Source organism: Malus sylvestris, chromosome 8 (assembly GCF_916048215.2).
Source record: "Malus sylvestris chromosome 8, drMalSylv7.2, whole genome shotgun sequence".
In the NCBI taxonomy this organism is placed as follows: domain Eukaryota; kingdom Viridiplantae; phylum Streptophyta; class Magnoliopsida; order Rosales; family Rosaceae; genus Malus; species Malus sylvestris.
In genome coordinates, this window is record NC_062267.1 from 15,619,990 (window position 1) to 15,646,977 (window position 26,988).

General features: G+C 37.2%; 1 pseudogene; it reads right to left on the minus strand.

The window, feature by feature from the left end:
- Nucleotides 1–2,711: 2,711 nt before the first annotated feature.
- Nucleotides 2,712–26,988, minus strand: part of LOC126631402 (trafficking protein particle complex II-specific subunit 120 homolog) — a 37,932-nt pseudogene continuing 13,655 nt past the window's right edge.

Sequence of the window (26,988 nt, forward strand, 5' to 3'; positions counted from 1 at the left end):
GTAGGGAAAGATAGTACATTAAGATCAAGCAAGTATACTTCAGGATAGTCCCTCTGAGTTTGACACAATTTCAAAGAGAACTAACAATGTTACAACTTATAAAGTTTACGCATACCAATTTCTTGAACAAGCTTCTAAAAAATTGCCTTTGATAGTGATTTGGTGAAGAGGTCGGCCAGATTGTCTTGTGAACGGATTTGCATGACTTCAATCTTCTGATGCTCTTGTTGTTGATATAAGAAGAAGAACATCGGTGCAATGTGCTTAGCGTTGTCTCCTTTGATGTAACCTTTCTTGAGCTATTTGATGCATGATGCATTATCTTCATAAATTGTCATCTAGACGTCAACGACGGGGTAAAGATCGCAGGAGCTTCGAATATGGCCCACAACTGCTCTCAGCCAGAAGCATTCCTGAGTTGTTTTGTGTAAGGCGAAAATTTCAGCATGGTTAGACGAAGTGGCAACTAAGGTCTGTTTAGTTGACGTCCAAGAGATTGCGGTGCCTCCAATGATAAAGACCTAACCTGTTTGAGAACGTGCCTTGTGTGGATCATATAAGTATCCTGCGTCGGCATAACCAACAAGGCGAGAATCGACTCAAGATAAGGAGGGTGTGATGTATATTTAAACTAACCTAAATAATAGATTAATTTAAACCAAATTAAACTCGCAAGCGCACGAATCAATTGTAAGAAATATGTGCAAATACGAGGTCGTTCCCACAGGGATTGCTTTTAATACCAATTTAACCAGCTGATTACATGAAACTTAACTCAACTAGGAAACAAATGATTGATTAATTGATTACGAAAAATAATTAAAACTTAAGAACTTATAATTAAACTAAGAATAAGAATAATGAAAATACTAAGAATGAAGGTTTAAACAAATTAATATGATGAAAGCCTAAGGTCATGAATACACCAATAACAATCCTATTTCCTTTTCTTCAAGCCGAATACTCTCCAATTACCATGCCAATATTTAAGGTTGTTCTTTCTAAAATTTGAATTAATCCGTAGTTAGCCATCAACTCGTGTGTCTATACGTGACAACTATATCCTATTGGTTAGGCATACAATTATACACATAAAAACCAATTAAGTGCAGAAGAATCATGTCAACCAAGTAGGACTAGCTTGATATTGGTCATCTTCACTTGTTTGTCTACTCTTCTTAATCTTAGTTCCAATAAACCTAATTGATTGGTCATCCTCTTAGATTTATCTAATTATCTAGAAACAAGTTCACAATGATGGCCAGTCACAAGAACATTCGAAACTAGAATAGATTAAGCACAAAGATTAAGAACTAAACATAACATGTAATCATATAATAATCAACAAGATACATCAGAAATAATCATGTCATGGCTTCATCATAAACCTTAGAAAAGTAGTTTAGTTACACATAATCATAATAAAAATCACAAAAGAAGTCATGGAAAAGATAAAACCCGGAAAAGAATGGTAAGAGCACGCTAAGCTTTTTTTCTTCACTTTGGACGACCTCCCTTGTATTCTGTTTTCCCCACTAAGATAGCCTAGGGCCCTCCATGTATTCTAGTAAAACCCTAAAAATTCTGGTAGAAACTATCCTAAAAGAAAGAAAATTCCTAAATAATCGATGAGAGAAACTAGGAAAGAATCCATCTTGGCTTGGGAAACACGTCATCTGAATTGCACGCCATTTTTGGGGTTCATTTATCTTCTGAAACATTCTGTAAAAATATGTGAAATTTAGCTTGATCTCTTATCTTTCCAAGCATATATCACACGCCACTAGGAAAAATCGGGAAGGCCTCCAAATCTTCATTCTCCTACAGCTGCACAGTTCTGACGGGAAAACTACTTTTGTGGGATTAACTTTGAAAACTGGAACGTTTGGCTTCCTGGAAAATTATGAAATTTGAACACAACGATTTTCACCCTCTGAGCTTCCTTCTCCAATTGTCCTTGCATGAAAACTCATCTGAAAAGTTGAATTATCACCAAAAAAGTCTGGCATGCGTAGATTGGCCAAAACCGAGAAAAGAAAAGTAATAAGGTTCTTTTAAGACCAATTCCTTAACAAAACTTAGTGATAATTAACATAAAAATGTGATAACTAATGCACCTATGAGGGTGCAGCATCACTCGAGGATCTGTAGGGATAGAACAAGCCCAAATTCGTGGTACCCTTAAGGTAGTGGAATATGTCTTTCACACCAGTCCAGTGTCTCTGTGTTGGTGCATTACTATATTGCCAAAAGATTAACAGTGAATGAGATGTTAGGTCTAGTGCATTAAGCTAAGTATAATAATGCGCCTATTGCACTTAGATAAGGAACTTCAGGCTTCAAAATCTCTTTATCATCCTCCTTTCGGACGGAATGAAAACAAAACAAAAAGACTCTAGCATCCATAAGAACATTAATAAGCTAGCCAGAGCTAGCAGGTATTTACTTCTCATTGCTGCACACTCTAATGCTAGAGAAAGAATATCTGTCAGTAATTCAGATAGCTGAATATCTTCCTCACTGCTGCTCTGTTAGACTTAGACTACGCATATTAAATGGGCTTCAAAATTATGTTAAGACAAATAGTAATTAGTTCGATCGTAGTTATCAGGGTCTGTCTGTGCAACTGTATACTTGTCTAGCAGAAACGATTATGGAGAAAAATTACCTATAGGACAGCAAATACTATTGTTGTTATTAGGCTTCATAAGTTATAAAATGCTCATGTATAAACAGGAAAATGGCTTAGGTACTGATGAAGACCTAATGAAAGGTAAAGCAGGGTCAGCACCGCGAGTTCCAGATGGCAACATATCTGCTGAATTTGAAAGTGCACTAGCAAGAATATTTTGCTCGGCAGGTGTAAATAAGGGATAGTACGAGCTTAGTAGTCTTGCAGCTGCACCCCAGGCAGCAAGAGGATCTCCTGCACGGACGGCAGATAGCAGTATCTCTCTGAGGACAACCATCTGTAGTGTGCTCCACTGAGACTCAAAAAGACAGACTACTGACTGGTGGAGCATTTTCCCACCCTCTGCAAGACTTGACCCGATTTCTTTTTGTGAAAAATAAAATCAGAACGAGCAGCTAAAAACTTACTAGGAATATGCTCATAATCAAAGCCACGCACCATATAAGAATGTTACTAAAGGGTAGTAACACAAGAAAATTACTAGGGAAATAAGTCTCTCAACCATGTTCTTCATTTCCTATTAAAGTTTCATTCCAAAATACAATAGAGAAAAGACAGATATGTGCCATCAATGATCAAGACTTCAAATTAACAATGTAAGCCATAAAATCCATCTCAAAAGACACATTAAAGCATGTGCAGGAGCATGCAGACAGACTTAAAAGCAACATATGACCAAGAATATTTTGCTTAATAACACTCACTTTAGGAAGTGAATCTTCAGAGATGGAAGCTCTGCTTTGACCACAGTATGCTCTTGTGGTCATTGCTAAAACTTGCATTGCACTAATGGCAGCCAGTCTATTGTCCTGCTGTAGATATAACTGAGCCACTTGCCTTGAGAAAAAAGCAGCCTTTCGCTGATAGCCAAGAGTTCCATATAAACGAGCTATTTCAACATATAATACAAGTCTATCACTGGCATCAATCAGAGATTTAGCACCATCTGCTGCACTTGTTAGTAGTTCTACTACCTCCTTAGCTATCTCCCGTCTGCCACAGTAAAACCAAAAACAGATACGTAACAAAATGTAATACCTAACTATTTCCGAAGTACTATTTGTCATCCCATGCAACACATATGATCATAAATGGTACTATTATGGAGCACCTACTCCAACTTTTAGAGAAAGAATTGAATTCATTTATAATCATTTGCCGGGAAAGGAAGATTAAAATTTTAAAAGTCAAGACTCACAGATAGGATCAGTATAAGAATAAGATGCAGACAGAATGTTATCCAGTGAAAGCAGTAGATGGTCTAATACAAGCTGAGCGCATCAAATCATAAATTTTGATAAACAAAATGTACCTGCAAAGAAACCTTGCCAGTTTCAATGTAGCCTCTAGTTCAAACGTTAAGGGTGAAACTCTGCACATAAATGATATAAAAGTAACAATTAATAGAATACATACATTAATAAAGCAACAGCCATCTATACACAACAGCATCTAGGAATTACCTCTGAGCATTTTCTTGTATAAAAGACTTCCTGTAGTGCGAGATTACACTACTATATCGATATCTAACTCCATCGTCCACATTGTTGACTTGTATTAGGATTCCTACAATTGTGGGATTCCTACCATATTTGGTTTCCTATTTTTAGGATGTAATTATTCTTTCCTTTATTCTGATAGGATTGTATATGATTGTATATATATCCTTGATTGAGATGAATACACAATATCATTGAAAAAACATTCTTTCTTCTTGGTATCAGAGCCGAGTTAGAGAAAAGAAAGGAAAGCACCTAACCCTAACCAGGTTTAGGTTTGCCCGTGTCTCTGTTCAATTGCAGCAAGCAAGAAGTTGTTGCTGCGTGTCTCTGTTTAATTGCAGCGAGCAAGAAATTGTTGCTGCCCTTGTTCTGTCAGTTTGTTCCTATTGTTCCGCTGCCCAGTTTTTTGTCTGTCGATTATTGGGTCCCAATTCCAATCAACGCCGCTGCAAGTTTTAGGTGATACAGACAGCAAGACTAATGGCTGATGAAAAGGTGTTATGAACCAAATTTTTAATTGAGGTTTATGCTTAAAGTAAAGAGTCAAATTAGTTGTAATTGAGGGTTTTTATTGGTTATTAGGGGAATTTGATAGAAATGCCAGCTGGCATTCACACTTCATGTATAAGAGCACCTGCTCTTTGGTTTGAAAAAAGAACAGAATTTTACAAAACAAATCACTACAAAAATATTGGAGCTCTGCTCCTTCTATCTTCCTCCTTCATTCTCTTCTATGTGCAATAGTTAAGGTTTGAGTTAGGGTTTGAGATTTGGGTTCTAATAATGGTATCACCCATATTGATTCCTGGATTCCCTTCTGTGCACATCCGCCAAACCGCTGCTTCCCGTTTCTCTTCCTTGGAAGATCGTGTTGCTTCCTTGGAGGCTACGATAGCCTCGTTACCTTCTCTCATTGACGCTGCTATCAAAAAGGCCTTTGCAAGCAAGCTTCCTGCCTATTTCGACAAATTTCGTAAAGAGTTGCACTCTCGAAGCGCCGGGGAAGGCATCGCTGCCCCTCTTGCCACCGATCATTATGTTTCCCCTACGATTGAGCCTATCTAGCTACCTCGGAGCCCAATTTGTGCTGGAGGAGTCCAATCGCAACTTATTCCTGCGACAAGCCAAGCTCCACCACTGCTCTCATCTTCATCGTTGTTGCGAGCACTGTCAACTTCGACCGTCAAGCCACATTTCACAAACACAAATGAAGGAAGATTTTGTGAAAACATGTTCATTTAAGCAACATCAATAAGCATGCAATTAACAATTAAAGGCGGAATCATGCTTGCATGCACTTAAAAACAAAACATTACCCATGAAATTCAAAGCCTAGTAGATTGGTCAATCAAGAATCAACTCAAAACAAAGTGCGTTGAGATTTATACCTTTGTAGATTCCTCTTTGCATAAGCAAAGGCTAATCACCCAAAGAGAGGGCCTTCATTCCTTGCATCTTAAATCTATGGATTTGGATGGAAGAATAGGTTTCTCCAAGTTTCCAAAATTGAGAACCTCTAAGTCTCTTCACCAAGGAGAGATTGGAGAAGAAATGAGTGACCTTGGAGTAGTGGGATTGCAAGATGCACCCCCCAAGGTGGCCGGCCTCTTTAGAGAGAAAGGGAGAGACATGTTCTCTCCAATTTTCTATAAAACAAACCCTTAATGAATTTTGGCTATAAAGTCATATTTATACCTTTATTCATTTGAGTGGCAAACTTGTAAATAAGTCCAAGTTCACTACCCTTAACCATATGGCCGGCCATTAGGATATTTTGGACTAATTGGGCCTTTGTGAATAATTATTCATTAAGTTGTCATACAACTTAAGTTAATGGGCTTGACATTTGAAGCCTATTGGGCCTTAAGGTCCAAAACTATCCCGAGGTCTTTAACGAACTTATTCGTTTAATTAATTATTAATTAATCCTTGCCATAAATAAATGATTAAACCATTTAATCATTCTTACTCATCTCCATTGTTTCTTCAATCTCCACCTTACACGGTGTGCGATCCATTAGGTTCCTTTTAACGAGGCAATGGGCGATTAAAACCATTTTACATCGATTCATACTCTGGCCAGAGATTTGGAACGCATTCCTAAATCTCATTCGTGTGCTTATATGATTACTTTGAATGTGATTTGGAATGCATTCCTAAATCTCATTCATAATCTGGCCAGAGATTCTAAATCATATCACAGAGTATTCTCCCTCAAACGGTTTGAAGGTTAGAGATCCCTTGTTGCGCATTCACTTGCCTCCATGGCTAAGTGGCTTAACCCCAACGATGCCGTGGACACTCCAATGGAATGACGTTTGACATAATCAAAGATCAAGGACTTAACCACAAGACAACTGTGATGCCTCAGGTCAAAGGACTACTTTGCATTATCCCAACCATGAGTTCTCATGTGACATGAGTATGAGAACTCTTCGTTGATCGCGTTCAGTGAACTCATTCTCTACTGAGCACCTACGTACTTGTCTTGATGTCACACACACCAATGACTCGAGACTAGTCATTCTCCCTGAGAGAAGACACAGTACGTACTGATCTTAACGGACTGTCAATGCCCAATTGGCAATCCTATGATCAGGAACATTTAGGATGTGTCTACGAAAGAATGGTCTCATGAATCTAACTTCATTAGATCGCATTCTCCCAATCACATATTCCTTGGACTTTATCGTTTAAGCATATAAAATTTATATGAGACGGCTCAAACAATAATCTTTGCCTTTTATAGTTAAACTAGATTAGTTTAACATGTGAAATGTCCGTAAATTATCATCATATGATTGGCTTTAGGGCACATTTCCAACAATCTCCCACTTGCACTAGAGCCAATCAGCTTGTTCATCAGTGATGATACCTCTTCTGTAGTCATTTCATAAATGGCTGAATAGTAGGCCTAGACAATGGATATCTATATGTTATCCATAGAAGCAACCTTGAGAATAACGACGTCACCATTATACATGATTCTCAATCATGTGGTTCAGTCTCTCATTTGTGTTCGGACCTTGATGAGACCTTGATTCCCAGGCTTGAGCTATCGCCCCATTAGTGTCATAGTATTGATACACTAGATACACTTTCTGGTTGGAACCGAATAGAGAGTTCATGAATGAACTTTCGAATCCAAACAACATTGTTGTAAGCTTCTTTATGGCAATATATTTTGCATTCATAATGGAACACACTAAAGTTATTACTTTAATGTTTCCATCCAAATATCTCTTTAGTCATAATAAAGAGATATCCGTTTATCTCTTCATTCATAATGAAGAAACATCCAATGATGGATTAGATTCATAATCTAATACATTTACGCTTCCTTTACGTTACTCTAATTCTTCCTCATTCTTTGAGGAATCTTTCCTTTAGTATTTCTTAAATACTTAAGGACTCACTTGACAGTTGCCATGGTTCTGATCATGGGCTTGCACTGATATCGTCTTGTACCGTTCTAGGTACAACTCATATCAATGTTTTTCATACAATATGAAATACATAAATCACCTTTCTGCGTATGCATAAAGGATTCTATTTACGCATTATTTCTTTGGGAGTCAAAGAGTACGTTCTCTTTGAGAAGAGCAACTTCTTAGTCTTACTAGAGTTGTCCATTTGATTGAAGTTTATCATCATATGAGAAACTTCCTAACATCTCTTGTCTATTATTTAGGGCTTGATATAATCCAATTATATCCTAAAATCTATCATTATAGATTTCCATCCCATGTTTATAGACTATGTCTCCTATATACATTCTATCTTCATATAATGTTTAAAGTCATAACTTTAACGAAGAAATATTCTTTTCATTTCCAAAATTAATATATCATATATACATTCATATATATCACATATATATATATATATATATATATATATATATATATATACAAATTTAGGAATATGATTAACTCCCACTAATCTTTTGTAAACCTAGTAAACAAAAGATTCATTTACATCTTTATGAGAAATCAAACGATTTGACCTTTCTCTCATAAGACGCTTATAGCTCCCACTAGCTTGCTAAGATCCATGATGGATGGATCTCTACAACTTACATGTCTTGTGATTCATAGTTTTAGACATATATTATCAAGACTATCTTAATAATGGTTTCGAAAACCCATATTATGTCCAAACATTGAATCACCATTTAGTTGTAGCTAGCTATCTTCGAATTAATTGAAACCAAGACTACGTCAAAAATGGTTTCTTCAAAGTCAACCATCCTTTTGATTGTAGTTACCTTAAGCTACCAATTAGCTTATGAAGGTTTCATTATTTCGGGTCAAATGGTACTTTACCATTTCCTTGAGTATATATCATATATACACTCAATGTAGTCATAAGGATTTTCATTCTTATTTCTTTCGATTTAAGAGGTGCAACTCTATGACATAGTCATAAAGTTCAAACCATTCAACTTAGACGGTTTATAAATCCTTCTCGCCTAACTTGGAGCTTTTGGTATAGGAACTAGGTTGTTATATTTATTGATTACTTTCTTGTCTCTCAAAGAACCCATTCTTTGAGTTCTATCTCTCGTTCATTTGCTCTTAGGCAAATCACATTGTAAGATTACAATGAACTACCTAACAAAACAACATTTGTTAGTTGGTTTATAGAAGCGATATCCAAAAGTTAATTAAAGGATATCCCACAAGATTGTTATCAAACAAATATTGCTTATTAGCACACAACCCCAAATCTTAACATGCTTGAGACTTGTCTTTCTTTCCAACTACATCTTATGGAGTCATGAAAATATTGGAAGATCTTCTAATTGACAATCATATTGTTTTAGAAGTATATATCCTATATATGGGTAATAGATAACATCTAACGAACTAAATCTTATTCGAGTTCGTTCTTCTCCTAAAGGAGAAATTCATTATCTTATGATGCTATTTTCCTTGATATCTTTCAAGAAAACTATTCTAAAGTGTTACCATTCCTTGGATCAAATCTAAGGATGTAAATACTTTAGATGTCTTACTCATCAACTTACATTTCTTGAATTCTTTGAAAACTTTTGCAAAGTATTTGGACTTGTGTTTATTCAAAATAAACTATAGTCCAACCGAGAGTGATCTTCGGTGAATGTCATACAACATGAGTAGTATTATGTTTGTGGACAAGTGCCACTAACATCTAAGTGAATTAACCTCAACAACTTTGTGATTCTTTCTTCTTTCCAAAAGAATAAAGATTCGAACATTTCGCCTCTATACAATTTTAACAAGAAGGTATTGGATCCGGATCTAACGATCCAAAGCATCCATCTATCACCAACTCGTAACTTATGTTTTAGAGGTATCACAACTTAGTTGGGATTAGTCACTACCTTGCAACCTTTTGGGTTTTAAGCATCATTATATTCTAAACAGTTAACACCACCATATTATCTCTACTATAGAGACAATCAATTAGATTACCATAATCCAATCATTGATTAATAAAGAACAATGTTTTGTCAAACAAAACATTTATCCATTTCATATAGTGACGGAATTTAGTTCCTTAAAATTGGAATGTAAAGACAATCTTTGGTTTTTCCAATTTCTTTGGTAGTTCATATGAGGAAGTAAGTACTATCTGCTTTCGTAGAGATCTTTATTTTATTCACGTTCCGAATGTGAAGCACCTTTTTCTTCTCTCATATATCTTCTACTTCTTATTAGTCACACTTTTACAACGATTGTAAAACATAGTTACTAATACAGAATCAAGCATTCAAGTAGAAGAACCAACTGTTTTGAACTTTTCAAGAACAATTTACAACACCTTCGAAAGGTGTGTTCTGGACACTTGCAAGACATTTCTTGCAAATACCCCTTCCAATGTCCATCCTTTCATAAAGAAAGTTTGTTCCCTTGGAGTTAATTTTATCTTCTTCATTTGACTTTCACCTTCGACTACATTAGTCATGGTCCCTAAACTCCCACTATCTCTCTTAAAACTTATTTCAATTGTGTTATACACATCAAACATTTTGGAGAGCATGTGGTTATTGTTCACTACATAGTTTACAATAAACTTAGTGAACTATAAGGATAGGGAAACATAGGTGAAGTCCTTGCCTAGTTTCCGTCTCGTTAAGTGGTTTATCACTTCAACACTCAATGATTCAAAATCATCATAAGTCCATGTTAATGGACTATTTTTGTCAACCAACCATTATGTTCTAAACATAATTACAAACTTTCAAGAGTTGTACAAGGCAACTCTCATTTCTTCATACAACAATTTGTAAGTGAAGAATCATGGCACATTAAGTGTCCATGCCTTTGTGCTTTCTTCTCAAGTTCCTTGTTCATGTAACAAAGAAACAAGCACTAATGTTTGTATTGATTAAGGGTTGTTCAAAGCAACTCTTATTTCTTCATACAACAATTTGTAATTGAAGAATTATGACATTTAAAATTGTTGTCCTCTTTATGATAGACTTTTCTAACATATTCTTCTAATGATACATTATCAATAGGAAGATTGTGAGGATGAGACTACTTAGGTACATTTACAAGCCATTAAAGACAATTTATGGTTTTGTAGTATTAAGTCCGGAAACTAAACTTTCGGCTTTTATTTGTCAAGTGTTGGATAGCGTTTGCAAATATATTGGTAAACAAATACATAACGAATATAAATTGATTGATTTTAAGCCATTTGATTCGAGTCTTTAAATCAAAATAGCACCACCCACTATTTTTGGCAAATTCCATATCCCTCATTGGAATCCGAGAGTTTTGGATGAAACTCTTAGTAGGGTATGGGAGACTCACTACTACCAAGCCCACCTCACAATGATATGATGTTGGCTAGCATTAATAATAATGAGAGAGTACGCTTACTCATTTGCAACTAATGCAAGTACCCATCTTATTTGGCCTCTAGAGAATGTCACCTCACAATGATATGATGTTGGCTCCATTGCACTTAGTTAAGTCATTCCCACCATGCTTAGTTCGTGAAGGGGTTCAAGAATAGCCTCACGATGATACGATGTCGGCCATCCTCGTTGCCTACACTCACCTCATCATATGTTTATGGATTCCTCCTGAGTATAAGCATGCACTTTGTACTCCCCCATGATAGGGTGAAGCCGGTGTACAAGTCATAAACGATTGGATCCCACCACGGTGGAAGGCCTACGAAAGAGTGTTCTAAGCACTCTCACGCTTATCAACTTAATAATGGTTTGGTTGAGGGTTTTAGGTCTCATCACATATAAACATACATTTTAATCTCTATTAAAACAATTTTGGTCCTATTACAACTATTGGTCCATATGATTGTTTTTAGTTGTATATATTACTCCCACTATGCTTATAAAACGGTTTTTAAAGCAAGAGTATATGATACTACTAACATAACCTTTGCATTCATTTGATGGACTATATAGTTGCCTTAGGGCCTTAGGATGACTATGAACCTTTGTTTAGATTCAACACGAGCCTTGTGTTGAATCTCGGTCTAGGAATGGTGATTGATTTTAGTTACGCGTTTAATCACATTAAGGCGTGTTGTCTTAGGGGCGTTGGACCCAACTACTTCATTTTCATGCATATCAAATAAAGCAAGAAAGAAGTACTTCAAAGTAAAAGTGAGCTTATGCTCATTACAACATTTGCATAAAACAAATTACCTTAAAGTAAAGAAGGGCTTATGCCCTTTTACAACATTTGATCAAATCAAATTACAACCAAAATCTAATCTACACATTCCCATGGTTCAAACAAATTTGAAACGGCCTTTCACATAGCTCAATTATATTAGGCTTACGTTCATAATCATCCTTTAATTAATTAACACTTTAGCTAATTAAATTGAATGCAACATTTTCATTTGGTTTTTGTATCCATAAAATTGATTTAAATGGAGCTAATCAAAATGAAAATCCAATTCTCATTTAAAGAGACAAAACAATTTTGTTCTCTACCTAATTTGGGCCAATATGCAATAACCACAACTTTTGGGCCATAAAGCAATTAACCTCAACTTTTGGGCTATATTGCAAAACTTTTGGGGTCACTTTGTAAAGACACAAAAGTCCACTACTTCATGTAATTACACTAGAACCCAAAATTTAATCAATGCAAAAACTTCATTAAAGAAGCAAAACAATTTGTCCTTTAGCGTTTTTGGACCTAAACGTAAAAACGTAAACTTTTGGGCCAAAGTGCAAATACACAAAAGTATCAAAACTTTATGTAATTGCATAAAAGCCCCAAAAGCACCCCACTTGAGGGAGGGCCGGCTTTGGAAGAGGATTAGAGTGATGTGTGTGTTGATTTGTGAGTTTTGACATAAAGCAACAAGTGGTGCAAGTGGTGTGTGTGAAAAGAAATTAATCCTTACACACCCATCACCATTTCCATCACCATTCAAATAAATATCTAATGCAATAAATCATTTGAAAAACATAAAACATAAACTTTATGAAATAAATCAAAACTTTGAATCAAAACACAAACCTTTTTGTTCTTGGCAAAAATGTCAAGAACAATGAAGAACACTCATGAAAAAACTCAAAATTTTCCATGAACATTTTTCACCCAAAAACATTCCAAAACCATTCAAACTTTAGGGAAATAACATCTAACCAAACTAGGGTACATAGGGGTTCCAAAAGTCACTTGAAAACACTTTTAACAAGTCAAACAAGAACTCAAAAATCCACCTTTGGATTTGGCCGAAAATCCCCAAAGTCATGGCACCAAATTTTAGCTCCAATATTCATGCTCATATGAACTACATCTACAACATTTGAGATGGCAAATTTTCAAACAAAATTTACATTCAAAGAAGCAAGAATAAAGCTTGTAACAATTACAACTTTTAAATCACAAACTATGAACTACAAAACACAAAAGGATTCACCAACTACTAGACCTAGGCTCTGATACCACTTGAAGGAAGATTTTGTGAAAACATGTTCATTTAAGCAACATCAATAAGCATGCAATTAACAATTAAAGGCGGAATCATGCTTGCATGCACTTAAAAACAAAACATTACCCATGAAATTCAAAGCCTAGTAGATTGGTGAATCAAGAATCAACTCAAAACAAAGTGAGTTGAGATTTATACCTTTGTAGATTCCTCTTTGCATAAGCAAAGGCTAATCACCCAAAGAGAGGGCCTTCATTCCTTGCATCTTAAATCTATGGATTTGGATGGAAGAATAGGTTTCTCCAAGTTCCCAAAATTGAGAACCTCTAAGTCTCTTCACCAAGGAGAGATTGGAGAAGAAATAAGTGACCTTGGAGTAGTGGGATTGCAAGATGTACCCCCCAAGGTGGCCGGCCTCTTTAGAGAGAAAGGGAGAGACATGTTCTCTCCAATTTTCTCTAAAACAAACCCTTAATGAATTTTGGCTATAAAGTCATATTTATACCTTTATTCATTTGAGTGGCAAACTTGTAAATAAGTCCAAGTTCACTACCCTTAACCATATGGCCGGCCATTAGGATATTTTGGACTAATTGGGCCTTTGTGAATCATTATTCATTAAGTTGTCATACAACTTAAGTTAATGGGCTTGACGTTCGAAGCCTATTGGGCCTTAAGGTCCAAAACTATCCCAAGGTCTTTAACGAACTTATTCGTTTGATTAATTAACATATTAATTAATCCTTGCCATAAATAAATGATTAAACCATTTAATCATTCTTACTCATCTCCATTGTTTCTTCAATCTCCACCTTACACGGTGTGCGATCCATTAGGTTCCTTTTAGCGAGGCAGTGGGCGATTAAAACCATTTTACATCGATTGTGAATTGAAACTTACTTTCAATTCTCCCTTTAGTGGTTACACACCTTTAGGGCTTCCACAAACCATGAGTGACACCTTGCAGCATATCATGGTTACCCAAGCTAATCAGAAGAGGTAGAGAAAACCTATTCAGTTTGGGATTGCAAATGCAATACGGTCTTTCTCTAATACAATACTCTTGACCACATTGTTTGGTTTGATAGTTTATTTATTCATGTCTACTATCCAATGTGATTCGTGTGCTTATATGATTACTTTGAATGTGATTTGGAACGCATTCCTAAATCTCATTGATACTCTGGCCAGAGATTCTAAATCATATCATAAAGTATTCTCCCTCAAACGGTTTGAAGGTTAGAGATCCCTTGTTGCGCATTCACTTGCCTCCATGGCTAAGTGGCTTAACCCCAACGATGCCGTGGACACTCCAATGGAATGACGTTTGACATAATCAAAGATCAAGTACTTAACCACAAGACAACTGTGATGCCTCAGGTCAAATGACTACTTTGCATTATCCCAACCATGAGTTCTCATATGACATGAGTATGAGAACTCTTCGTTGATCGCGTTCAGTGAACTCATTCTCTACTGAGCACCTACGTACTTGTCTTGATGTCACACACACCAATGACTCGAGACTAATCACTCTCCCTGAGAGAAGACACAGTACGTATTGATCTTAACGGACTGTCAATGCCCAATTGGCAATCCTATGATCAGGAACATTTAGGATGTGTCTACGAAAGAATGGTCTCATGAATCTAACTTCATTAGATCGCATTCTCCCAATCACATATTCCTTGGACTTTATCGTTTAAGCATATAATATTTATATGAGACGGCTCAAACAATAATCTTTGCCTTTTATAGTTAAACTAGATTAGTTTAACATGTGAAATGTCCGTAAAGTATCATCATATGAGTATCATCATATGATTGGCTTTAGGGCACATTTCCAACAACAAATACATTTTCCTTCCCTTGGCCGAGACATTCACCAATCATAAATACATTCCTAACCTTTCCATATATCCATACACATCCTAGACACTTGTGCCGCAACAAAGAGAAGAAGGAGGAGCCTTGGACGTGCTTGCCATTCAAGTTGGATTGTTGGAGCGTTTTTAGGTGTTTTCATTCTTTTATTTTCAATGTCTGATTTTTTTTTATCTTTGCTTTGTGAGTATGAGGAACTAAACCCCCCTTAGCTAGGGGGGGGGAATTCAAAGCCATGAACATACTTGCAATATGAATTGATTACCTTCAGTTGTGATTTCATAAGTTGTGAATTCAATTTGTTTAACTGCTTGATTGATAACTTATTCGTGTATGTTTATTAAGAGTGCACACTTAGTTTGCATGCATGAATATGATGCTAGAGTATAAGGGAGTTTCACCTAATAGTTACAAACTTATATTCACAAGTAGTGGAGGTCGCTTATAAACGATCGCGTTAAATGAATTCTTGGTAGGAGTTTCATGCTCATCATAGTAATGAATGCCTCGTCAATACTTATAGTTTTCATAATGCTTAATGATCTTTGATTGTATCTTTATTGTGCTGTTCACGAAAATGACTTTTGAAGAATGCTTGAATTGTTGTATGCGCTTTCCCATCCAATTCAATAACTTAAGGAGAACTTGAAGGTTAATTTAAGCGGACTTAATTAACCTGGGGTGTTGAGTTTCATGATTTATCGAAAGAACAACTGAAAATTGGTTTATGTGCAAGTGTGTCATGTGTGGAGAAGAACCCTTTAGCTAGCCCATCATCCATAGTTTACCCAAATTTGTCCAAAATCTATTTTCGTTTACAATCTGTTTGTTTTGTTTTCAAAGTCGTAAAAATCAAATCCCCCTTTACTTTAAAGTGTTTTATTAGTCAAAATCTATTTTGAGTTGTGTTTTTAAGTGTCTTGGGTCAAGTTAGAACCTAATTTCGTCCAAAACCATCCCTAGAGTCAGTTTAGAGTCTAATTCATTGTTTTAAGCTGTTTTGAGTCATTTAAACTAGTTTTGAGTCTTTTTAGTTCGTATTGCATCTTTTGAGTCTAGTTTGGTGTTTTAAACTTAATTTTATGTTTTTAAGTCAGTTTAGAGGTTATTAGCAAGCCCTCATAATCCCCGATCCAGAACGATCCCTACTTACATTCTTTACTACAATTGATACAAGAGGGTTTAATTTGTGTGTTAAGTTAATTTTCGCATCAAATTTTTGGCGCCATTACCGGGGATTAGCAATTTTGCTAATCCCTTGTTATTTCTTTTTGTTTATTTTCATGTGTTTTTGTCCTAGTTCATGACTTTACTTGTTTTCTTGTTTTAGGTGGTTTATGACTCGAAGTTCTTAACCTATTCATAAGCACATTCGTAACTTTGATGACGATTTTGAACGAACTTTGAGACGAGCAAGGAATCAACAAGAATCCCAACCATCTCAACCTGCACCAGATCTTGGTAAAGACAAAGTAGAAGAGCAAGAGGAGCCCATGGCACAGGTTGTAGAGGAAGATCCCAACATGGCAGCAGACAATCGAACAATCAAGGAGCTTTCCGCTTCGGGATTGGACAATGCCGCTCCCCTATACATCCAATACCCCATGGCTACCCTAGGGAAGACGAACGAGTTCGAATTGAAATCAAGTTTGTTGCATCACATTCCTAAGTTCCACGGGATGTCCATGGAAGATCCTAATAAACACTTGAATGAGTTTGAGGTTGTTTGCTCGAGCATGACCCCTGTGAACGTTGATGGGAGCATTCTGAAAATGAAGGCTTTTCCCTTTTCTCTCTTAGAAAAGGCTAAAGATTGGTTGTATGAGCTAGCCCCCGGAACTGTCACATCATGGGAGAGTATGAAACGGGCATTTTTTGAAAAGTTTTTCCCAACCTTTCGAGTCATTCTACTACGCAAAAGGATTAGTGGCATTCAGCAAAACGAAGGTGAATCTTTTCCCACTTACTATGAGTGTTTTAAAACCCTTGTTACTTCATGTCCACAGCACCAGATAAAGGAGGAGCTTCTTCTTCAATGTTTATACGAAAGGCTTTTACCAATTGAACGCCAAATGCTAGACGCCTCAGCGGGAGGAGCTTTGGTGGACAAAACACCCATGGCTACCAAGACCTTAATTACTAACCGAGCATTGAATGTTCAGCAATATGAAGGCGTTGGTCAAAGGGACACCCCACGGCAGCAAGTGAATGAGGTAAGTTTCACATCCGACATTCAATCGCAATTAGCTAATTTTACTTCCATTGTGTGTCAGATGGCCGAAGGAATGAGGATGAAAGAACCAAGTGTATGTGGTGTGTGTTCTATCCAAGGACATGCTTCTGAAAAGTGCCCACAATTGATTGAAAATGGTGGATGGGAAAGTGCCAATGCAATTGGATTTCAAGGCCAAAACCAGCCAAGGAACGATCCATATTCTAATACGTACAATCCAGGTTGGAGAGACCATCCAAATTTCAAGTGGAGGGAGCCCCAACAACCCCAACAACAAGGAGGCTTTAGGCAGTAACCGCCGGGCTTCTATACCAAGCAATATACACCAACACAAGCCCCACAACAACCTGCCCAAAATACCTCAGGTACATCTTTAGATAATGAGGCACTTCTTACGTTACTCACCAATTTGTCTCAGGGGCAAGAAAATCAAGCCAAAGCAATGCAAAACTAAGAAAACAGGGTGGACCAAATGGAGAAGCAAATTGGGCAGATTGCGGAGTTTGTAGGACAGTTCAGAGAGCAAGGTAAGTTGCCTAGTTCAACCATTGTCAACCCGAATGGAGGATTCGAATCTGCAAAAGCCATAAGTTTGCGAAGTGGAAAACAAGTTGGGTTTGATCCCCAACCGTCCAATTCACGTTCCAATGAGGTTGAAGTGTTGATAATTGAAGAGGATGAGCAAAGCACCCCCACGGAAAAGGTGGAAACACCTTTGCCGCAGGCCCCAAAAGCTCCGAAACCATCCAATTCGGCCAACAAAGGTAAGGAAGTTCCAATTTTGATTAATTCTAACGTTGTTCCTCCAAATGTACTCTTTCCTCGTAGGTTTATGTAATCAAAGAAGGAGGAGGCTGAAAAGGATATTTTGGAAACGTTTAGAAAAGTTCAAGTTAATATACCACTTTTGGATGCAATTAGGCAAGTTCCAAGGTATGCCAAGTTTTTAAAAGAACTTTGCACAACTAGGAAGAGAATTTTGAGCAAGGAGGTTGTCAAGGTAAGTGAAAATGTCTCAGCTGTTTTACAACATAAACTGCCCACTAAATGCAAGGATCCGGGAAGTTTTACCATTCCTTGTGAAATTGGTAATACTCGTTTTGAATCGGCCATGTTAGACTTAGGTGCATCTATAAATATCATGCCTTATTCAATCTATGCATCTATACACTTAGGCGAATTGAAAAATGATGGTGTGATTATACAATCGGCCGATCGTTCTATTGCCTATCCAAAGGGAGTTTTGGAAGATGTTTTAGTGCAAGTCAATCGCTTAATCTTTCCGGCGGATTTCTATGTGCTTGAAATGGACAAGTCGGACCACTCCCCTACATTGCCCATCCTCCTTGGATGACCATTCATGAAAACGGCTCAAACCAAGATTGATGTAGCCAAAGGATCAGTAACTATGGCATTTGGTGGTGATATGATTAGCTTTAATATTCCTGAATCTGTTGAGAATACTAATGATGTTCATTTTTGTTGTTCCATTGATGTGATTGAAAATATAGGGCAGAAACGTTCAACACTAATAAAAAAGAAAGTACCTCGAACCACCATCGAGGAGGAAATTGGAGTGAACAACAACGAGTGCACGACCACACCTTTCAAAACCCCAATTCTAACCGAGAGCAATCCTTGTGCATTTGTTGATAGTGCTGCCACTTCATTGCAGCACATTGGTACGTCACCTAACCCAATTTCAATTCCCATTTCAACTAATAGGTTGTTACCTTCTATGGTGCAGGTACCTAATCGAATGCAAGGTAGTAAGGAAGGTTACATCAATTGTTGGAAGCAACACACCAAAATCAGGAAGGACTACTATCCCATTCCATTCAAGGATTCAATTTGTGAGCACTTTGAGGAGCATGTCGTGGAGAATGTAACCCTCCATGCCGTGGGCCCTGTACAAGCTTAAATGGAGTTATCGTCCGGCTGGAAGACGTTAAAGCAAGCACTTCTTGGGAGGCAACCCATGTATTCAAATAAGGAAGATTTTTGAATTGCTCCACAATCAGTTTTGTGTTTCTAAAAACCTTCCCTTTTCTGTAGTTTTATTTTACCATGATTGTCATTTTTATTTTTTGCTTGTTTAATTGTTTTTGGTGTGGGTTTATTTTTGAAACACTGATAGTTATGCAAGGTATTTTTACATTCATAAAAAAAAAGGAACATTAAGCAGATAAATACAAGAGGGAGCCTTCACAAAGGCTACTTAGGAGAAGTCTCAGTAGTCGATGGAGCCTAAGCAGTCGACAGAGCCCCAGAAGGAAGAGGCATCGGAGGTTGATCATTTGGAGCTTCATTACACGGTACAGCCCCAGAAGACGAAGGCAAATGCTATTGGAACAAACCCACAAACCTCTGATGATCAAGTAAAATATGACCATCAGATTCCTGTATCTGGTCAATTTTCCTCTTCATGTTTGTGGCATAGTTGTGTGCGAGTTTGTGCAACTGTTTATTCTCATACTTGAGCTCTCTAATCTCCTGTTTGAGACTCATCACTTCAGCCGCCAACGATTCAACTTGACGGATTCGAGCAAATAAGCGTTGGGCCATATTGGACACAGAACCGGCACACTGCACACTGAGAGCCATAGAATCCTTAACAGCCAGCTCATCAGACTGTTTGGAAAAAAGTCTATTATCTTTAGGAGTGACAAGGTTCCAGGTCACCACCGCAACAGTCATGTCATTCTTCATCACCGAATCCCCAACGGTAAGAGGACCAGTAGGGGATATGAAGGATGGGCGCCATATGTTGTCTGGAGAAGGCATGGCAGCCTCTTCACCAAGGTTCAAGTAAAAACGACGGTCGGAAGGGCTAGACATTTTCAAAGGTGTTGAAGAAAGAAGAGGTCAAACAAGTCAAGATATTATAAGTGCAAGAAAAAAGTTTCTACAAGCGCAAATTCAAGTGTGCTTTGAAATGAACTGCGTGCCTCTATAAAAATCAACACTCGACAAGATTTCAGATATCGAAGAGGCGAGCTCAAAATTCAAAAAGGCCAATTCAAAAATCGAAGAGGTGCTAGCTTTCTTAAAAGTTGGGCTTGCTTAGAAACGATAGGCCATCATCTGTTCCAGATTTGTCCACACTCGTCACATGCAACCTCTGCACTCGACGGAGCTTAGAACTCGAAGAGGCAAGCTCAGAAATCGGAAAGCCATCTGCTTTTCTAGACGTATCAGCATCTCTCACATACACTCTCAGCTTTGCGAAAATCACGGGTAGTTTGTCGAAGCACCGATTCCAGATATCGAAGAGGCATCTGCTTTATCTAAACGTGTCAGCATCTGTCACATGCACGCTCAGCTTTACGAAAATCACGGGTAATCTGTCGAAGATTTCTGGTGAAGTAGAAAGCACGTGAAGTTTACTGTTCAATCATCCAACAGTTGTCGAAAAGAGTGAAAGAATAGTACCGGTTATTATTTCCTATAAATGTCGACCTTCACCCTCCTTAGCAAGGCAGACATACATAACCTTCTGTCATATCCGAGAATGCCTTCCCAACGAAGCCTCTCGAGTCACTCAGTGTTCCTTATTCCTTGGGGTACTTCTACAAATAACTCATCCAAAGCAAAAGTATTTCATATCATGAAGGTTGAAAGCAAGAGTATCCCATATCATGTTTTCTCCCTGTCCTTCTCCTTATCGTTGTTTTCATCTGTGGGACAAGGAGAAAGAGAGCAATCAGCCAGCACTTGGTATCAATCTTCCGATCTGGAACCGACTGCCTGGAACCCCTTCCTGATTGCTTACCTAGCCCTGCTCTCGAGTACTCATCTTCAACATCTTATGCTTCCTCTTTGTCTACCACATCTGCTTGGGGAACAGATAAGGGAAGTGAAAATGAAACCTCGAAGCATGTGGAGACAAGGTACTAATTCATCCTCAGCTAGGGACAAGGAGAAAGAAAGCAAGAGGTGGGCACTTAGAAAGATTGAAGAAAGAAACAGACCATCACCTCTACCTCGTGCCTGCCTGTCGTGCAGAAGAAACAAGTAGAGAAGAATGCAGACTGCATAATCAAATCAACCCAGCAGAAGGAGTCTGATTTGAAACCAAGGAACTCTCGCTCAGAATTCTGAACCAGTTCGAGATCAAAGCTGTGGAAAGACAACAAGATCACCTATCTCCAAAACCAGATTTACGCTCTTAAACTCTACTATGTCTGGTTTTTACTTTGCTATACTTGTCATGTTTATTCGTTGTTTGTTTGGTTGCTTGTTTTTGTGTGAGTTTATGCTTGAAACATTGAGTACAATGTTTGATCTAAGTGTGGGGGGGTAACCATTGTTTTGCATGAAATTCGTAGCAATTTATCACCCATTACTTCTAGTGTTGTTCCTTGCTGTTTTAAGTGTTTTTAAGCTGTTTTGGAGTGTTTTAGTGTGTTTTGACATAAAAATCCGAAAATCTCATAAAAATTTGAAAAATTGTTTAGAAAAAAAAAACCCAAAAAGAGTTGTTTTTGTATGTTTATTTGTGTCTTAGGGTACCTTCCAACACAATGATGAGGATTTGGTTTTTAATTGCATGACTGTTAAAGAGAGTTATAAACATGGATGAAAATTTGATTTACTCTTTGGTGTATGCTTGGTTGTGGTTATAATTTATGAATTCACATGCAATCATAAAGGAAAAAATCAGTTTTGTAACATGCTTGAAAGAAGGAACTCAAATGTACGCTACAACCTTGTGAGACTTGACCCTAAACGTTTATTTGGAGAGTTAATAATCTATGCATCATTGTTTTCTAAAGTCGTTGCATGATCTCATTATTCTTTGCTTGGTTGCTACTTAGAAGGCGTTTCATCAGTTAGTTCCAAATGCTAGAACTCATGCCTATTTCATTCAAAGCATGTTATTGATTTGCATAATACATATTCAAGATGAAGTTATGTAGTGACCACCACAGCCAAATTGTCGTGCCCTATTTCATTATGTGTTTAAGTTTAACCCCGTTGAGCCTTGTGTAGCCTATGTTCTTTGTTAACCCACACTATCCTCACCTAGCCTAGATTAGGACCATCCATACCCTTGTTCTTGAAGCATAGTAAAACATAATTTAGAAGGAATTCCTTTTGTTGAACTTTTGCAGAAAAACAAGTGTGGGGGAAGTGATTCTTGTGTGTGTGTGTGTGCCAAAGTCCTTAATAAGGCACGGGTAAAAAAAAAAAACATTCGTGGAAAATAGAATGAAAAGAAGAAAAGTTGTGAAAAAGAGCCCTAAGTGTTGCTTGAATCTTCCCGTTGTGTTTAAAAGTTAATTTCTGCATTATTGAGTGAATTCCAAGCGTCTATTTCATTACTTTGCTTGCTATTGCTTTCAAAACGTTTATTATCCCTATCCTTTCTTTGTTAGCCATTACCCCCAAGCCCCGTTACAACCCTTGACTTCTATCTTGAGTGTTATGTGTTTCAATTTGTTGAGTTTGAATTTGGTATGAGCATATGGTGTCACTGGTTCTCGCATCTAAGTAGTAGCATTTTATTCATGAGATCATATCTAAACATGCTTATTAATACCAGAAAATGCTTTCTTGTTATACATATATGTGAGTACTAGTTTTTATGTTTACATCAATCTTCTCACATGTACTTAGTGTAGGGTGTGTAGTCAGAAAATCTGAGTGAAAATTGAGTGCATATCTTGTAAGGAATTGAGCAAATTCTCTAAGGCATGTTACTACATTCAAAACATCGTTTTAATTGGTTAAATGTGAACTAGTTAGTGGTGACTGTGATTAAGTATGTGCTCAAGTGTTAAGTTGACTAAAATCTGTGGGAATGATGATTTTTAACTTGTCATGTGTGTTGGAAATCCCTGAGGCAAACGTTGGAATGTTTAGGTTGTGTTTTGTTTTCTTTATTTTGCTTGAGGACTAGCAAAAGTTAAGTGTGGGGGTATTTGATAAGCTCATATTTATATATTTTACATAAAATTCACTTGTCTTTTCTTAGTTAGTTCCTTATATTTTTGAGCTATTTACTATGTTTTTGTGTTTTGTGTGATTTATCAAGCAAAGAAAAGAAAAGTAGCACAAGTGAGATATTAAGTAACAAATTCGTCAAAACTGCCTGTGCAGATTAGCTGACTTTGGAAGCATGTTACGAACAGCTCAGAATGAATGAGAGAATGAGCCTTATATGCTTGGAAAGCTACGGATGTCTATTTTCTGGAGAAATTTACGGATTGTTAATATCATTTTTCTAGAAGAAGTTATGGGCATTGTAACACTGAAATGTTTAGAAAATGGCTAAGCAGATTTGGCTAATAAAATGAGAAAGCAAAGGCACTTGTTTTGTGTTTTGCTTTGTCATCAAGACTCAGCAGCAAATGGGGTTATGATTGCACTCATTTGGCTTGGAGAAAGTGGAAATGCACATCTAGAAAGAGAAGGCACGGCACATGCAAAAGAGAAACATGGACAGCTATACACATGCAAACTGCACAGGTTGGAGGGCATACACACACTCTACATGGACAGCACACACACAACAAGAAAGGCACGGCATGGAGGGCTTGGCATGGGTAGAAAATGGGTGGATTGTTGGCTGAAATAATGAAGAACATGTGTGTGCAAATGCAAAGGAAAAACACACACACATGGGCAAAGGAAAGACACACACATGGGCAGAAAATGTGTTTGTTTTGTGGCTGAATTGATGGAGGTCATGTGTGTGCAAATGTAAAGGGAAACATGGACATCACACATGAAGGGAAAATAATGAGATAGTGACTAGCATGCATATACAATTCAAAATTCATATACATACGCAACGGAAGCATGTTATCACATAATATCAAAGCTATAGTCATGCAAATCCCCTTCAAGAAGCATAGGTTTATATAAGATGCATCAAAACATTTTATTGAAGAACAAAGTGTAGGAGTAGATTTATACCTCTTGATCTAGACTTGAGACCAAGGATAGACCACCTCCAAGCCCTTTGTTGTTGGAACTCCTTGAGCCTAGCCTCCCTCCTTGCTTCCTCCACCTTGCTAGAATGAGTGCTCCTTGGTTCTCCTTTAGTCTCCAAGGTTGAAGACCTCTAAAGATCCACACCCACTAGTGTAGTGAGATGGATGGAGGAATAACCAAAGGGAGAGAAGATGATTAGCTACTCTACCCCTTTGGTGGCCGGCCTTGTGTGTCTATTTTAGAGAGAAAGATATTTTCTTCTTTTGTTGAAAGACCCACAAAACCCTAATGAAACCTTTTCACTAAAAGTCCTTTATAAATGTCTAAGAAGTGAATCAACAACTTGACTCTCTCTCTCTCTCTCTTCAATGGATGGACCGTATGTGTTGTTTGGGCTTTTGGGCTTTTATCATTTCAAGTCATCCTATGCTTGAATAAAAGCCCAATGGGTTTGGGCTTAATGGGCCCATATTAACCCGAACTTTTCTTTAAGTCCAAAAACGATCTTTTATCGCATTTATGATTTCTTTAGACTTTCTAATTAATCACAACACTTAATTAATCCAATTAATTATTTCCATCATCCATTAGTTGTCTCACTACAAGAGTGTATCGGTGTACAATCATTTTAGGTTCTAATTAGCAAGGCAGTGAGGTGATTGGCACCAATCCAATTGATTATATTTAATCCAATCACTTAGTGAATTAAAACTTACTTTTAATTCTCCTTCTTCTTTGACGACTACTTATTTAATCATCTAAAAGAACTCACATGCCATGAGTGACATCTAACCATATATCATGGCTACCCAAGCTAATGTAGAATTTGTTCGGAGCACCTATTCAGTTGGAATTACAATGTAATTCGATCTTTCTCTAAAACAATACTCTCAATCACACTATTAGGGTATGGATATATTATGTCAAACCCCTAATGTGATTATTCCATGTTATATGATTCAATTGAGTTGTATAGGAACGCTTTCCTTTATTACGCTTGATACTTCGGCTGAAGATTCCCGAATCATATCTTAGAGTATTCATCCTCTCATAACGAGGATTAGAGATCCCTTGTTGCGCATTTACTTGCCTCCATGGCTAAGTGGCTTAACCCCAACTATGCCGTGGACACCCGCGGATGGAGTGACTTTGACATAATCAAAGATCAAGAACCTAACCACAAGACAACTATGATGCCTCAGGTCAAAGGACTACTTACATTATTCCAACCATTAGAGTTACTTGCTTGACATGTGAGTAGACCTCCATGCAAGTACTCTCGTTCGATTGTGTTCAGTGAACTCATTCCCTTAATGAGCACCTACATACCTGTCTTAGTGTCACTACACGAATGGGATGAGACTTTCCATCCTTCCATTTGAAGGGGACATAGTATGTACTGGTCTTTGCATTGTCTGTATCCCTCTGACAATCATATGACCAGGAACCTTTTTGGACATGATGGTTATGTGAAGAAGGTCTCTGTAGTCTAACATCATTAGATTACTTCTTCCATCGATCCATTATCCATGGATTCATTATTGATGACGTATATCGTTTATTGAGATAGTCCTAATTAGTATCTTTGCCTTTTGATGTATAAGAGTCATCTATACACACATTCATTGTCCTGAAAGGTTTCTTCCAAAGATTGACTTTCAGGGCATATCTCCAACAATCTCCCACTTGCACTAAAGTCAATCACTAGTGTATCTTATACATACTAGTCGAGTGAACTTATGCTCATAGGTAAACTTGGTTATGTATTAATCCTTTTAATTTATAAAAGGGATTTTCTTATCAAATGTTTCTAAAACATTTGATGATGTCTCTTTCTTATGTTCAAATACTTTGATGAGACCTTGATTCCATGGCTTGAGCTATCGCCCCATTACGTCGTAGTGTCCAACTAACGACCTTAAGGTTTGGATTCAATCATTGGTTCTATAAGAACCCCTTCTATTCAAAACACCTTTTGAAGCAGTTTCTAAAACAATATATCGCCATATATTTCGTTTGTATACTTTATACATACTTTGCTCCAACCTTGAGACCATTGTAGTACAATACTAACAGTACATTCATATGATTAGTACTTCATCCATTATGAAGTTCCATTTGTTAAAATGGGTTAATTTTTCATTTTGGTTCATAACCTAAGTGAATGCACGCTTCCAGAGTCCGACTTTGATGTTCCTTTCTTAAAGGCAATAATACTCTATCAGTTGTTACGGTTCTGATCCTGGGCTATAGTAATATCTTAAAGTGACAACCCCTGTGGTTTTTCACCTTTGGATATCATCTCACAAGTCCATACATGTGTCCCTTTTGTGATTTTATGACACATTCATTATTGAAGGATTATTTTGTGAAAACATGTTCATTTGAATAACATCTATAACATGCAATTAACAATTAAAGGCGAAATCATGCTTGCATGCACTCAAAAACAAAACATTACCCATGAAGTTCAAAGCCTAGTAGATTGGTGAACCAAGACTCAACTCAAATCAAAGTGAGTTGAGAAATATATACCTTTGTAGATTCCTCTTTGCATAAGCAAAGGCTAATCACCCAAAGAGAGGGCCTTCATTCCTTGCATCTAAAATCTATGGATTTGGATGGAAGAATAGGTTTCTCCAAGTTCCCAAAATTGAGAACCTCTAAGTATCTTCACCAAGGTTAGATTGGAGAAGAAATGAGTGACCTTGGAGGAGTAGGATTGCTAGATACACCCTCCAATGGGGCTGGCCTCCTAGAGAGAAAAGGAGAGACATGTTCTCTCTAATTTTCTCCAAAAGAACCCTTAATGAATTTTAGGCTAT